The sequence below is a fragment of the Thamnophis sirtalis genome, unplaced genomic scaffold (genome assembly GCF_051295495.1).
Source record: "Thamnophis sirtalis isolate CommonGarterSnake01/CBP01778 unplaced genomic scaffold, rThaSir2_p1.2 scaffold_1, whole genome shotgun sequence".
NCBI lineage: Eukaryota > Metazoa > Chordata > Lepidosauria > Squamata > Natricidae > Thamnophis > Thamnophis sirtalis.
Window position 1 is genome coordinate 15,097,009 of NW_028261381.1, and position 15,356 is coordinate 15,112,364.

At 40.5% G+C, this 15,356-nt stretch overlaps 1 protein-coding gene across 2 annotated transcripts in view; it reads left to right on the top strand.

The window, feature by feature from the left end:
• Positions 1-9,157: 9,157 nt before the first annotated feature.
• TFPI (tissue factor pathway inhibitor) overlaps positions 9,158-15,356 on the top strand; it is a 45,139-nt gene continuing 38,940 nt past the window's right edge. Inside the window, exon 1 of one of the 2 annotated variants that reach the window (XM_014067921.2) lies at positions 9,158-9,574. The gene's annotated coding sequence lies outside the window, so the exon portion shown is untranslated. The remainder of the gene's footprint in view (positions 9,575-15,356) is intronic. The other variant, XM_014067920.2, reaches the window with a different exon arrangement.

The window sequence follows — 15,356 nt, forward strand, 5'->3', positions numbered from 1 at the left end:
AAAATTCCTCAGGTGAACGGTCATTGGTTTTAGTTTGTACAGATCTGCTGAATAGCTTTAGCCTAAAGAATGTGTGATGCTAAACACTATCAGTAGAGGGCCACAAAAGATAACACATGCCTTTCAGTCTCAGTAAAAGGCTTTTCATCCGGCATCAAATGTAAATAGCAAGTTAGAATACAGTACACATAATTAAGTCCCCAATGCAGAATTAAATGAGAGGGTTGTTAAATGGAAGTTCAAAGGAGAATTGAAGGTAGAGTGGCCCGCATCTCTCTAGAACGCTTAGAATAAACCACAATGGAGTCTTAAAATGTAGACAATCATCTGACAAGTCTGAACTAAATGAAGGAAGGGAATTGTAAGTGGTTCTTAACTCAAGGTGGAATGGGAATATCCAAATGTCCCTAATTCTGATTCAAAATCCTCTAGGGACTCTATCTTTATCCCCACAATAGCCGTGAAATAGGTTGGGAAATAAAGGAATAAGGTAATAATAAGGATATGTGCTAGTCATTCCTGACTCAAGGAGGCGGTGCTCATCTTTGATTCAAAGCCGAAGAGCCAGCACTGTCCGAAGATATCTCCGTGGTTATGTGGCCAGCATGACTAAACATCGAAGGTACACGGAACGCTGTTACCTTCCCACCAAAGTGGTCCCTATTTTTCTACTTGCATTTTTACATGCTTTCAAACTGCCAGGTTGGCAGCAGTGGTGGGTTTCAAAAATTGTTCAAACCTACTCTGTGGGTGTGGCATCCTTTGTGGGAGTGGCTTGCCGGCCATGTGACTGGATGGGAGTGGCTTGCCGCCCATGTGACCAGATATGAAGATGCCGACCACACTTGTCAGAACCACCTTAAATTACCTCACACACAGCACTGCCATGCATAAGAATATGATGTAAACTTGTTTTTTAAAAGGCATCTTTGGTTTGCGTTAAAACAACTTCAACACACGCAATGTTCTGATTGTACCACAAACGCAGTAGTTATCCTTACCTTTCACAGAGGCACTGAGTTTTATAAATATGAGCATGATAGTGTAGAATAATCATATCCAAGGACCAGTGGTTGGTTTCAAAAAATTTTGGAACCTCTGCTGTAGGTGTGGCCTGCTTTCCAGGTCCACTGGTGGAACCTCTTCTAACCGGTTCGGTAGATTTGACGAACCGGTTCTACCGAATAGGTGCTAACTGGTAGGAACCCACCTCTGGATGGCAGAAGCTGGGACAAGTAACAAGAGCTTACTCCGTTTCACAGCACTAGGGATTCGAACTGCCAAACTGCTTATCTTTCTGATTGACAAGTTCAGCGTCTTAGCCACTGAGCCACCGTGTCCCCTAAAATAAAATAAAGGAATAGCATGCTCAAAAATTACTCAGTTAGCTCCATGACCAGGTGGAGGCTTAAAGCAAGATCTCCCTGGCCCAGGTTCCTCAATTGATTTTCTAATTCTTGCTTTAGTATTGGAAACAAGTAGAGAGAGGATATCTCTACGAGGAAGAAGAACTGGCCACAAAATGGCCAGATAGTCCTAACTAGAATGCACAGTGGAAAAAGGCTACTAACTCTGCAGGAATATTTGAATAAATGACATCAGAAGAACTATTACAGCAAAGACCTGTTTGACATTATAAATGTCCTGCCAAAATGACTGCCAATTTATCATAAACTGATTATAATAATTGCAAGAGAGAGAGAGAGAGAGAGAGAGAGAGAGAGAGAGAGAGAGAGAGAGAGAGAGAGAGAGAGAGAGAGAGAGAGAGAGAGAGAGAGAGAGAGAGAGAGAGAGAGAGAGAAGGAATAACAATGAAATATTGGACTATCAGAAGAAGAAAATTGATCTCAGGCGAACTCAGTGACCATTGGATGTAATAGGAGAATGTAGAGGTTATAAATAAACTCAAAAACTATTTACATTTATATTCTGAAGACATACTGTACATTGTGACAAAATAGTGTAATCTGTTATTTGCCCCTTATTATTAGTATTTAAATTTAGATGCTATCCAACTCTCAATATTAAAAAAAAAACATTAAAAACAAGAAAGAACAATATCCATTAATAAAAAGGAGTGGAGAGTGACAAATAACAAAATGAAACAAACCCACATGTCCTCCACTTATGATCAAAATTGAGTCCAAAATTTATGTTGCTAAGCAAGACTGTCTGCCACATTTTACGACCTGTCATGCTACAGCTGTTAAGTGAGTCACTGCAGTTGTTGGGTTACTAACATGGTTGTTAAGTGAGTCTGGATTCCCCCGTTGATTTTACTTGTCATACCGTCACAAAAGTCAATCACATAACCCTGCGACACTGCAACCGTCATAAATATGAGCCAGTAGCCAAGCATCCAAATTTGGATCATGTGACCATGGTAGGCTCCAATGGTCATTAAGTATGAAAAACGGTCATAAGTCACTTTTTCATTGCTGTAACTTTGAATAATCACTAAATGAAGGGTTCTAAGTTGAGGACTACTTGAAATGCAAAGAGTGACATCGCTTATCCCATAGGTCAAAGGCCTGAGCAAACAACTTGTTGTTTCAAAAGACCTTTGAAATATAAGCAGGATGTGAATATTTGAAGAAGCCTCATTCCAGAGGGCAGGCACTGCTATAGTGCAATTCTGAGATACCAAAAGATGGTGTGTGTTTTAATCATAGAAATTAGCCAGGGAGATACTGTGAGTGACATATGGATACCTAAAACAACTGGGCCCTATCCAATGTAAAGTTAAAGGTTCCCCTTGCACCAATGGTGGGTTCTGGATCCCGTTGCAACTGGTACAATGCAACGGGGCTGGGCACCCACCACATGCATGCGTGCAGCATGTGTGTAGCGCACGCATGCATACCCATTGCCTGTGATGCTCCAGCTGCTCGGCAGAGCATCATGCAGGCACTGTATGCTCCGTGCGCGTGTGCAAATGCCCCGAACGGCTCAAATAGCGGTAAGGAGAGTGGGCAGGTAGGTGGGCCCTCCGGAGCACCCTACTGGAACGTACCTGGTGCTCCCAGTAGACACCGTATGCCTGTACAGGTGCGTACTGGTCGTATCCCACCACTGCCTTGCACATATGTGCTAGTCGTTCCTGACTCTAGGGGGCGGTGCTCATATCAGTTCCAAAGCCAAAGACGTCTATGTCCGAAGACGTCTCTGTGGTTATGTGGCCAGCATGATTAATTGCCAAAGGCACATGGAACGCTGTTACCTCCCCACCAAGGTGGTACCTATTTTTCTACTTGTATTTTTACTTAGCAGTGCTTTCAAACTTCTAGGTTGGCAGAAGCTGGGGCAAGTAACGGGAGTTCACTCCATTACGCGGCACTAGGGATTCGAACCACCGAACCGACCTTTCTGATTGACAAGCTCAGGGTCTTAGCCACTGAGCCACCGCATCCCTTATACAATGTAGGACTTTATAAATAATGGCCAGCATCTTATATCTCGTCCAGAAGGAAACTGGACACCAGTATAACTAGGGAATCAGAGGTGTTATATGATCATACTGAATTACGCCCTTCACTGCTACATTCTGGACCAATTCAGGTTTGTGGGTGGTATTCAACAGCAGATCCACTGAGAGCACATTGCAATAGGTAACCCATTCATCTTTTCTCCTTGTAGGAGATTTCCTACTCCGTTCCTCCCACTCCAGGTAAGTGGGTCACAGCCTTCCATCATTTTTATTTTCTAACAACACTTATAGGATCATCTGGATTGTAGAGGAATTCTTAGAAATAAAGATAATGCTTATTGGGGTCTCTAGATTTGGTAGGAAGATCCAGTACATATAAGGATGCTGGGTTGGGACCAGCATATACAGTGTTTGTGCCAATCTAATCTTATTCAGAACAGAGCATGAAGATAGATTAAGGTTGGATGGGGAAACTAGCCCTTTGATTTCCATTAACATGGCCAGTAAACATTAGGAATCATAGAACAGAAGCATCTGGTTGGCTACGGTTATTTACATCTCATTTAAAAGATTAAGCAATTCATGTCCTGATCTCTCAGTATTGATTCCACATATACCTACAATCATACAGTATATCATTTGGTTGAGATACCAATGGTTTAGATCAGGGGTCCCCAACCCTTGATCTGTACCCTGGTGTTGAGCCACAGAAGTGGTGGACGAGTGTATTTCCTCACTATTCCCTCGCCCTCTCCTGCGCCATCTCTGCTGGTCCACAAAACTGGAAAGATTGGAGACTACTGGTTTAGATAGCAGTTCTTTCACTTTAGGCTAAAACAAAGGCTGATCAATTCCACTAAGCAACTAGGTGAGAACAGTGGTGGGTACTTGAGAGACCGCCTACTGCCAATTACCTCCAATAGACCGATTAGATCCCACAGATTAGGCCTCCTCCGAATTCCATCCACTGGCCAATGCCGACTGGCAACCACCCGGAGAAGGGCCTTCTCTATGGCTGCTCTGGCCCTCTGGAACGAGCTCCCCGTAGAGATTCGGACCCTCACAACCCTCCAGGCTTTCCGCAAAGCCCTCAAAACATGGCTGTTCCAACAGGCCTGGGGCTGATGAGTTCCTGTCCCCGCTCGAATGATGTGTCTGTTGAGTTGCTTTTAAATTGTGGTATTGTCTGTCCATGTCTTTTTTTCCCCTATTTGTATCCCCTAACCCCCCCCCCCCAACTTGGGTTGTGAGCCGCCTTGAGTCCCCTCGGGGAAAAGAGCGGCATAGAAATATAATAAATTCAATTTCTACCGATTCAGCCGAACTGGCCGCAACCCAGGCCTGCCACGCCCCCAAACCGGTTCTCCGGATGGTGCTGTAGGCGCCAGCATCTTCTTTTTTACTTCTGTGCCTGAACAGAGCAATTTCTATTGCACTGTACATGTGCGCAAAGTGGGCATGTGTGGCGCAACCACAAGCGAACCAGCAATAATGACTGTCAGAACCCAGCCCTGGGTGGGAAGCTTAAAGATGTCATACCATGTTACTTTATGCATGTAACTCTTTTTCTTTCCCTTTCTTCCATAAGTGATTCTTTCTATATATTAAGGTCTAGTATTATTATGGACAATATATGTACTACTTTTGCATACAGAACAAATAGAAGTGACCTGAAATGTGAAAACTGCAAGAACTGTTAAAAAACAGAACCCATCAAAATACTATATGTAGCTGTTTTAAAAATGCATTGCTTTTTACTACCTGCTCTTGAAGTATCACACTTAGATTTTCTATCATGCTGGGAAGCACAAGATTTGAAATTTGCTCCATCCGTTGACCTGGACTTTCCCATAACGAATTTACTTTTGGGTTATCTTTTACTGTTCATTCTTTGTTCCAGATCAATCAATATATAGTCAAAACAAAGCTCCTATTCATTGCTTTGGATTTATGAGTATTTGTTTTTGTGTGTGACTACCAGCAAAGAAACTTTTCAGGTTCACAAAGTTCATGCTTACTGAAATTTGGTAAAGATTTCATATGTTAACGATTTCTTCCTGAATGTTTTTCTTAATTCTTTCCTTCAGTTTCTTTTGCATGTATTGTCTACAATGCAATGCTTCTCTTCTCAGCCTTGAGATGTCTTATGGAACTGAAATAGACTAAACAATCACAGATGTAGACCAATATTCTTTGCTGAAGCTGCTAATTCCTGGGGATTTGCATTGACATTTTGTATATTTCCTGTATTTAAGACATGCAGAAGTAAATGGTATTCATATATATTTGAATAATATAAATGTGGTTTATTTACAGTATATTTGATAAATACAGTGCAGCATAGAGTATACAATTTTGATACACCTTATGCTCAGTTTTAAGTTATGAGCAAAGCATGGTACTTTAGTATTGACTAAAAGCAAGGGAAAAAAACAAAAAATAAATACTAACACTGAGTTTATTGACTGCCTTTCTGAAGTTTAATGAAAAACTACATTTTCTCAAGATTCAATGTCCCTGTGATGGCTCAGCAGCTAAAAAGAGCTGGAGAGCTATTTGCCCAGGTTCGAGACCCGTGCAACGGGTTGAGTTCCCATTATTTGCCCTAGCTCCTACCCATCTAGCAGTTCAAAAGCATGCAAATGTGAATAGAATAGCAGAGTTGGAAGGGACCTTGGAGGTCATCTAATTCAAACCCCTTCTTAGGCAGGAAACCTTATACCATTTCAGACAAATGATTATCCAATAGTTTCTTAAAAACTTCCAGTGTTCTAGCATTTACAACTTCTGCAGGCAAGTTATTCCACTGATTAATTGTTCTAACTGTCAGGAAATTTTTCCTTAGTTCTAGGTTGCTTCTCTCCTTGATTAGTTTCTACCCATTGCTTCTTGTTCTGCCCTCAGGACAGTGGTGAGTTTCAAATTCCGGCGCTACCGGTTTGGCCGGTAGCGCAGAAGCGACTGGGAGGGTGGACGGAGCCTCCCGCCACTGCCACTACCGGTTCGGCTGATCCAGGCTGAACCGGGAGCAACCCACCTCTGCCTCAGGTGCTTTGGAGAATAGATTGTCTAATAGAGTAGATTCATAGATACCATTTCAATGGGAAGGTGTTGATCATTGAAACACATATTTCAAATTTATAGAATTGCATATAGCAATAGCAATAGCAGTTAGACTTATATACCGCTTCATAGGGCTTTCAGCCCTCTCTAAGCGGTTTACAGAGTCAGCATATCGCCCCCACAGTCTGGGTCCTCATTTCACCCACCTCGGAAGGATGGAAGGCTGAGTCAACCTTGAGCCGGTGAGATTAGAACCGCTGAACTGCAGATAACAGTCAGCTGAAGTGGCCTGCAGTACTGCACCCTAACCACTGCGCCACCTCGGCTTATATAAATAATGATTCAGAGTAATTATGAATTGAGTTACAAATGTTCACAATAAAAATGCACACATAATTTGCATTTGATCTTTGTGAGAAGAGTGATATGAAAATGTGTTAAGTAGTTAAGCTTACACAATCACAGTGTTTTATATAACATTGCTATTCCTGTTGATGTAATGGGTTTTTTTAAAATCTCATGAAAACAATTAGAATCATTTTGGAGTTGGACAGCCCAGAAAGCTGATAAACAGACATTTATACTTGAAATCAATGAATAATATACATTTCAGGTAGTGCAAACAGCAAAAGGTAAAATGTGTTTTAGTTCCTTTATTTGATCAAGAAATATGGTTTAGACCAGTGGTTCCCAACATGGGGGCCAGGCCCCACAGTGGGGAAATTTGATTTTTAATAGGGGCAATTTGAACCTTATTTAAACCAAGTTAAGAGCCTTTTAAGCTTCCTCCACATGAGTAGAGTTCGCTTTTTGAGTTAAATGAAGAATTATATGTCACGGTTCACCGACAAATGTGCGCCGACAAAACCGCGGTGAGAAAACTGCGACGTCGAAATCGCGCCCACAACGCACCCACAACAGCGCGCCAACAAAAGCGTGCCATCAGCAAACAACGCAAAAACAAAGTAATAACCCTAACCCTAACCCTGAACCTAATCCTAATCCTTACCTTAAGCCTAATCGTGCTTTGGGGACGCGGTTTTGTTGGCGCGCTGTTGTGGGCGTGATTTCGACGTCACATTTTTCTCGCTGAGCTTGTCGGCGCGCTTTTGTCGGGCGTGCATTTGTCGGGTCATGATATGTCACCGGGGTGGGGGTGGGGGCAGCATTTTAGAGATGCTTAGGTGGGGCATAGCCAAAAAACTGGGTTAGACTTACTGGAGCTGAAGTTACCACCATGTTTCACCTATTGCTTTGACCAATGTGTTTTTGACACAGGAAATGACATATAAAGTAATTCAAGAATGCCAATAATATTAGGATTAAATGAGAGGCCAGGCACTAAAATGACTCAGACTGGTAAGTCTATGTCTGGCACAAGCTTTATGTCATTGACAGAAAGTCACATAATTAGAGCCAAAGATGATCTTATTCAGAAGTCTGGCCTAGGGCAACTGTCATTCCAAGCTGCTGTTTTTTTTGGGGGGGGGGACTGTAACTAAGGAGTTTCCCAGGTCCCTGAGTTGTGGGATTCTTTTTACCCTAAAACCATAATTTTCCCTTGCACAAACCAAACCATCATCACATTAGTTCTTTTCTTCCAATGCTTTCACCTTTCATGATTGTTTAAAAATGCCCATATAGATGCCAGAAAACAGGAGGATACTGAAAATAAACTCTCATACGACAGTCATCTTTTTGCAGATGACAAAACTGCAACCTACTGAGTAGTCTTCCGTCTGCACTTTTATATTCAATGACTCTGCAACAGCTTGTGGTTTCAAAAATACGTTCCTGCTGTTAATATATTCAGCGTTTGAGAGTGTTTTATCTCAAAATGGAACAACTGGGCTTAACAGACTTAGCTAAGCAGAAGTATGAGGGGGAGGAAGGGGAAAGGAATGACAGTCCCAGGTCTTTGTGCCTGGATGAGAGCCAGGCCGTCTGCTTTATACAGGATCATATTAGCCAACAACTTCCTTTTTACCCAGTAGTTGCTAGTAACATGCCCTAACAGGAATGCGGTCTGGGATACTCTGGGATAAGTATTATCTTGTTTCTTCATGGCAGTGTTTCATGAAAAACCGCCATTTTTCAGAGTATAGTTTGGGAAAAAGTGGGGGGGGGAGGAAGATTTATTTGCAATAGGAATATGAAGAGAAGAAAAGGCTACCCCCCCCCCCCAAAAAAAAACATGCACATATCTGGCATTATACCCCAACCATCCTGGATTTCTCTCATAGTTGCAAATGTTGTTTTTTTTCATTTTTTAAAGAAAAGCCTGTTTTTTTGCCTAACATTTTTGCCTAGTTCCTTCTAAATTCATGAACAGTAGCATTAAGATTCCTACCCATCCTTGAGGAGGGAGGAGCGGACAGCAAAACCAGAAGATTTCCAGGTCCAAGTATATGCATGATTTGTCTGGATTTTAAACATTAAAAAGATATCCTGAGTATTCTTGTGAAGGGGGGGAAAAAAACAGGCGGAAACTCTGTTTTATCCCCCCAAAAACGAACTCTTCTGATAAATGGACTGGAAACCACATAATTTTGTGGGGATTCTATAGCAGTAGCCCAGATCCGAGGCATGCAGAAAAAACCTATTGCTGGAGAGATCAATTTACACTCCTTGTTTGGGGGGGAAAAGGGAGGCGGCTAATCAAGAGAAGACAGCCTGAAATTAGTCAGAAGGGCTGCTCATCCTGCCTCCCACATACCGAAGAGCCTATTATAGAGAAAGGGCTTTCCTGGAAGGAGAGAGAGGTGCAAGATAATTTCACAGGAAGATCATCAACAGGCTTTGAACCGGAAGCTCTGAAAGTTGATCCTTGCCAGGCGAACTCCTTGGGATCCCAAGGTTTTCTGCACGGCATTAAAAGGAGCAACTTCAGAGCAGTGTGTTCAGATCCCCCCCTCCCCTCTCCGTCTATTGAAAAGTCTGGTAATAAGATCAGATTATATTCCTCCCCTTGTCTTTTCTCTCCCCGTTCCCTCCACCCTACCCCAGGCTCTGCAAATACCAAAGCCTTCCTGGAATCTTGTGATAACTTTGGGGACGTTTTCCAGCCCTGCAAGCAATTTGGTGGTAAGGCAACAGCGATGTTCTTTTCATGTTATTTCTCTGGCTGGGTCTGCATTGTTGCCAGATTAGTGTCAGATGTCAGATTTATTGATGTTGTCGAAGGCTGCTTTTGTATACCGAGCGCAAAATTAAAACGCACAGTAATTTAGCTGGAAGGATACCTGAGCAAGGTCAGTGAGTAGTGCCTTCGCAGATCCAAACTTTTAAAGCAACTAACTGCAGACAGTTGGCATTGTAAATAGGCATATTTTCTATAGAGACCAAGGGGGGGGAATAAATGTTTTCATAGTTTAGATTTAGAGTATTTATTTTCTTGGCTCTGCACATCCACTACTGCCTGCAACATCATTTACAAGAGACTTCCTTGTGCATGTTAATGCAGAATTCCATCCCAAGTTAAGGATATGATATTATGTTAAGGATATGATATTATGTTAAGGATATGATGTTATGTTAAGGATATGATATTATGGAAGACTTATGTACTGAAGAAGCTGTTTCAAAGCAATCTATAAAGGAAAGGGATTTACTCACGTACATATATGTATGAATGGGAACCAAGGAAGAATGCAGTAGTTAATCAGCCACTATTTTCATGAAACAAGTTTTAGTACAGTTGGTGATAAGTTTTGTCTATGCCATTTGTATAAAAGAAAGTTGGTGATAAATAAAAATTCCTCTCTGAAACTGGAGGGAAAAGAGTAGGTTTTATGTTGCAATTCTCTTCTCGTATAATTATCATAGAGTTCAATGAAATATACTTGACAGTTTGAGAGAGAAGTTGTTACACTTAGTGGAAAACACAGTATTTTAGTTGTTAACAAGTGCAAGGAAAAGGGAAGAGAAGAGATGCTGTCTATACTGAAAGATGGGTACTGATTTATCAGGCACATATTAAGAAGTTAGTCTTGACTGATAAAACTCAACGAGGCTTAGGTTTCTATGAAACCATCTCTCCCATTTCACACCTGTCCAGGTGATATGATTGACAGAAGAAGCTCTGTTGCTTCTGAGATCAGAGGCTTGTTCTTTTAACATGCAAGAGAAGATCTTGGTCCTGATTGCTCCTAGATACGGAAGATCCTACTACTCCCTTGGGAGCTGTGTTTGCCCTTCTTGGTATTTAGAGTCCTGTATAGGTGGTATATCTCTTTGCCAAGCTTGGAATTGTTAGATCATTTCATTACTTGCTGTTATAATTGCTATTAATGTTAATTTTAATCTATAATCCTAACTGTTTTTATATATTACTTTTGTCCTAAATTGGGTTGGATGCCTTGAGTGCTTCAGACTAGAAGAGAAAGTAATTATAGAATTCTAATAAATAAAAGTAAACATGTCTTCCCACTAGGCAAAAGGTCGCTATCTCATTTAATCTGCCATTGATTTTGAATCCCTTCAGATTAACAGCCTTGAATTTACTTATTAGAAATACAGAGTTGCTTTTATACCTAGCCTCCTCCTCCTTTCATTATCATCCTTCCTATAACTATCTCTGGAAAGAATCAAAAGTCAGTTTGGCATTGTGGTGAAGGGACCACGACACTCTGAATACAGTACTAGTTCCACTTTAGGCATGAAAGACATCTGGGTGATTTGGCCCAGTCTTTCTTTCTCAGCCCAATCCACCTGACAGGGGATTGTTGTGGGAAAAATAGGAGGACGGAGTATTATTAGTATTAATTCCCACCTTGGGTTATTTATAAAAATGATAAAGGCAAGATAAAAACAAACACTTTAAATAACTAAAAGAAATAAAACTAGGACAGCTTGGGGATCATGACCCAACAAGTGTGCACACGACAAAAGCGCGCCGACAAAACTGCGGCGAGAATACCGCAACGTCATAAACACGCCCATAAAAACGCTGACAAAAGCGCGCCCACAAAAGTGTGATTTAAGTTAAGGTAAGGGTTAGGGTTAGGTTCAGGGTTAGGTTTAGGGTTAGGGTTATTAGGTTGTTATTACTTTTTTGTTGAAGGCCCGCTTCTCCAAGCATTCGTCGGTGCGATTTCGACCTCACAGTTTCATTGGCGCGCTTTTGTCGAGCGCGCATTTGTCGGTGAACTCTTGGGGATGTGTCTAGGGAAGAAAAAAGCTGATACAAAAAAATCATGGCATTTGCATAATAATGTTACACGCATATATGGATGCCCATTAAGTTACTCCTAAATTTTAACATTTGTGGCATATGAAAGTTGCTTTTGCAAACAACCTTGAACATAGCACACAATAAATATCCTTTGGGTAGCAAATTTCCTTTATTTGAGTAAAAAAAGGATTTCCTTTGGTTCAAAAAGTTATTCTTGGTAGGCTTTTTTTTTAAGGAAGGGCTAAGAAATGTTAATGTTTGAAGCTCTAAAGATGTCACGCACATGGTCAACATGAGCTGTGCAATTTCCTGTGACATTTCTACACAAAATAGAAAGTATATATAATTATAATATGATCCATTCAAATCTAAAGCTAATTCCCAGGTTCCGGGTTTTCTCTAACTCATTCTAGAGTTTCGGGTTTTCTAGGTTCCGGGTTTTCTCTAACTCATTCTAGAGTTTGATTTAAAACTTTCTTAAGTATCAACATCTGCACACAATTTTCCTAACTTCTGAAGAAATATAATATTCATTTAAAACTTTATCTCTCTAGAGAAATGGAACACTTGCACCAATACTGCTTTCCAGAATTCAAATATTTGTCCTGCATTGAAATAAAAACTCCCTAAAGAATGCTGCTGATTTTAAAGTCAGTCTAATATTTAACCGGCATTAAGGCAAGATTCTTAACTAGCTAAAACACATTTTAAATCAAAGACTGTTTTCTCATTGTTTTATTTTCTGCAGACTAATTCCTACTGAAAAATGTAGTGGTAAGTTATCTGTGTGATTGGGTCACCACTGATAAGCCTTATTGTTTCACAAAATAAAGATAGTTTCATATTACTAATTAGTTACTTTTTCATGTGCCATTATACATTATCCTGTCTCATGATACGATGATCAGCTATGGAGACATTGAGTATCATAGAAATTTATATGAACTATAGCTTTTGGTTTAACGATAGACCTATCGACATAGATATACCATTGATATAGATATGGATATAACTATAGCTATAGATACGGATATGCAGTAGATACAGATGTAGATATAGAAAGGCATAAGCTTGGCTTAACAATAGACTTCTGTCCTGAGTGATTACTGTCATATGGGTACATTATTACTTGTCATATTTGACTGAGACAGTCCTGATTAAAATGGAAACAAACTTCGGGTTTAGGTTCTTCCTCAGTGAGTTCAATCGGAAATGTTTGTTTTTAAAACTCTGAATCTGTGTCACCCTCTCAAAGAGATCAAACAGACCTCTTTACTTGAAAGTCAGTAATAAGATTGAATTTAAGGATACTTTTTAAAATAGACATGGCTGGTAGTGTATAAAATTAATTCCTGATAGCATGTGCTTCTGTGCTCCTGCCTTCCTATACATAGGTTTGGGGTACACTGAGTTAAGTATATCTAGCTCAATATTACTCTTTTGGCTTTACAGCAATTTTCTAACATTTTATGCAAGAGCTTTCCCTACCTGGAGATGAAAGTTAAAGCTTGAGTCTTCTGCAGCAAAGCATCCAATTCTGCTTCTCTGAGCTCATTAGACATTTTGCTTGCAGGTGGACAAGATACACATCAAGGCCAGGGGTGGGTTTCAAAACTTTTTACTACTGGTTCTGTGGCATGGCTTGGTGGGCGTGACGTGGCTTGGTGAGCATGGCTGGGGAAGGATATTGTAAAATCTCCATTCCCTTCCCACTCCAGGGGAAGGATGCTGTAAAATCTCCATTCTCTCCCCACTCCAGGGGAAGGTTACTGTAAAATCTCCATTCCCTCCCCACTCCAGGGGAAGGTTACTGCAAAATCCCCATTCCCTCCCCATCAGCTGGGACTCAGGAGGCAGAAAATAGCTGGGGGTGGGGCCAGTCAGAGGTGGTATTTACCAGTTCTCTGAACTACTCAAAATTTCCACTACCGGTTCTCCAGAACTGGTCAGAACCTGCTGAATACCACCTCTGATCAAGGCATGAGCAAAAGTTTCACACACAAGCACACACAAATTGTGTTTGAATGCTAGTCAGACATTGTATCAAATGCACATGGGAATAGTGGGGAACAATCCCAATTTATATTCCAAGTTTGCATTCAGTTAGGTTATAAGGTCGTCATAAGACTTATCTCTTGTGACTAATGAACACAACTATATTAAAAGCCAGGGGACTTTTTGCTAAACCACAGAAACATTTTTTTTCTAATAATAAAAGATTACCACTAAAGTTATGACATCTTTTCCTCTTTGACAGCTAACTTTGCAGACCTTTAAAAAATCTTTCATTGAAATTGCATTCTTAATAACTTCAGACTTTTATCTCTTTTTGGGTTTTTCATTCTATCCTTCCTGTTGTTCCACAGCCACAAAAGTGACTCATTCAAAGTGACAGCCCAGGAAATTGAACAGAAAAACAAAAGGCTTTTGAAGCTCAAAATCAACCTATGAACTTTTTTTTATTCTATCCATCAGGAACACACATAGTTAAAATAACTAAGGATGTGCTTATGCAAACAAGTAAACAAAAATATTTTTTAGGATCTGGGAAAAGCTGAAGAAAAGATTGTTACAGGTTTGAGAAAGCAAAATAACAAACTATATTAACGTTTGGATGGTCTAGTTATTTATCTGTGGTTTCAGATTTTTTTAAAAAATGGCAAATGTGTTGTTTTATCATTCAAGCTCAAACAACATTGATCCCTAGCAATTTTATTTTCTAAAAAGAATATGGATACAAATATGCTGAAATTCTACCATAAAGGACTTGGAAGATCACTGCACAAAGGCAGAAGATGTTCAAGATTAAGATCTAAAACTGTGGCCCGCTTATTAAATATTTCTCAAGAGAGTAAACATGTGGATAATTATTTTCCCAGTTTGTTTTTAAATTAGATCAAGGCATGCAATTCACAATACAGTGTGATTTGGTATTCTTTATCTTGATTCTTTCCTTTGAAAATATTGGCAGCATGGTGATGATTCGTAAAAGCGAAGAACCAAAAAGCTACTTTGGATAGAACTTGGTTTCATGTGAGCAAAGTGATGGTCCTAATCTCCCACCTGACTCTTCCTCTCAATTCATTTTCCCACTCCTTATCTTATAGCAAGTCTTTATGCTGAAACTGGGGGGACTGTGAATTGCATAAATCATCTGCAAATAAGATTTGTGATCCAAAACAAAGCCAACAACCATCTGTGAAGATTCTCAGTCATCCAGATCATGGGTTTTGTCTCTGTTCTGACCTTCCCCAGCAGCACGAAGCTGAGTCCACGTCCCAATAAACCCCTTTTATTTAATTCACAGTGAATTCCTCTCCAGCAAAGTCTTTCCTCTCCTGCAAACACTCCTCCTATTTCACTTTTCTTTTATTCCCTATGGGAGGGGCCATTCACCATCCACCTGTGGCCTTACTCCCAAGTCGACCCTTGTTCCATAGGTGTTCCCTTTGTCAGGCCTGCATTTATATTCATTTTAGAATTTTGGCCTGCCACACTTTCTTTTATTTCATTATGCTGTTTCTTTAGTATAGTTGATGGGAGGGGGTGAGATTGTGGAATGTATTGTTTTTCATTCTTAACTAGAAGCCAAGGTCAACCTTTGTCTCCGCACCAGTACACCTGACCGGAAGCAGCTGGGCGTAGATGCCTGCGTGTAAGAAGAAGATTGGACCATGTGCTGGACTGTGGGTG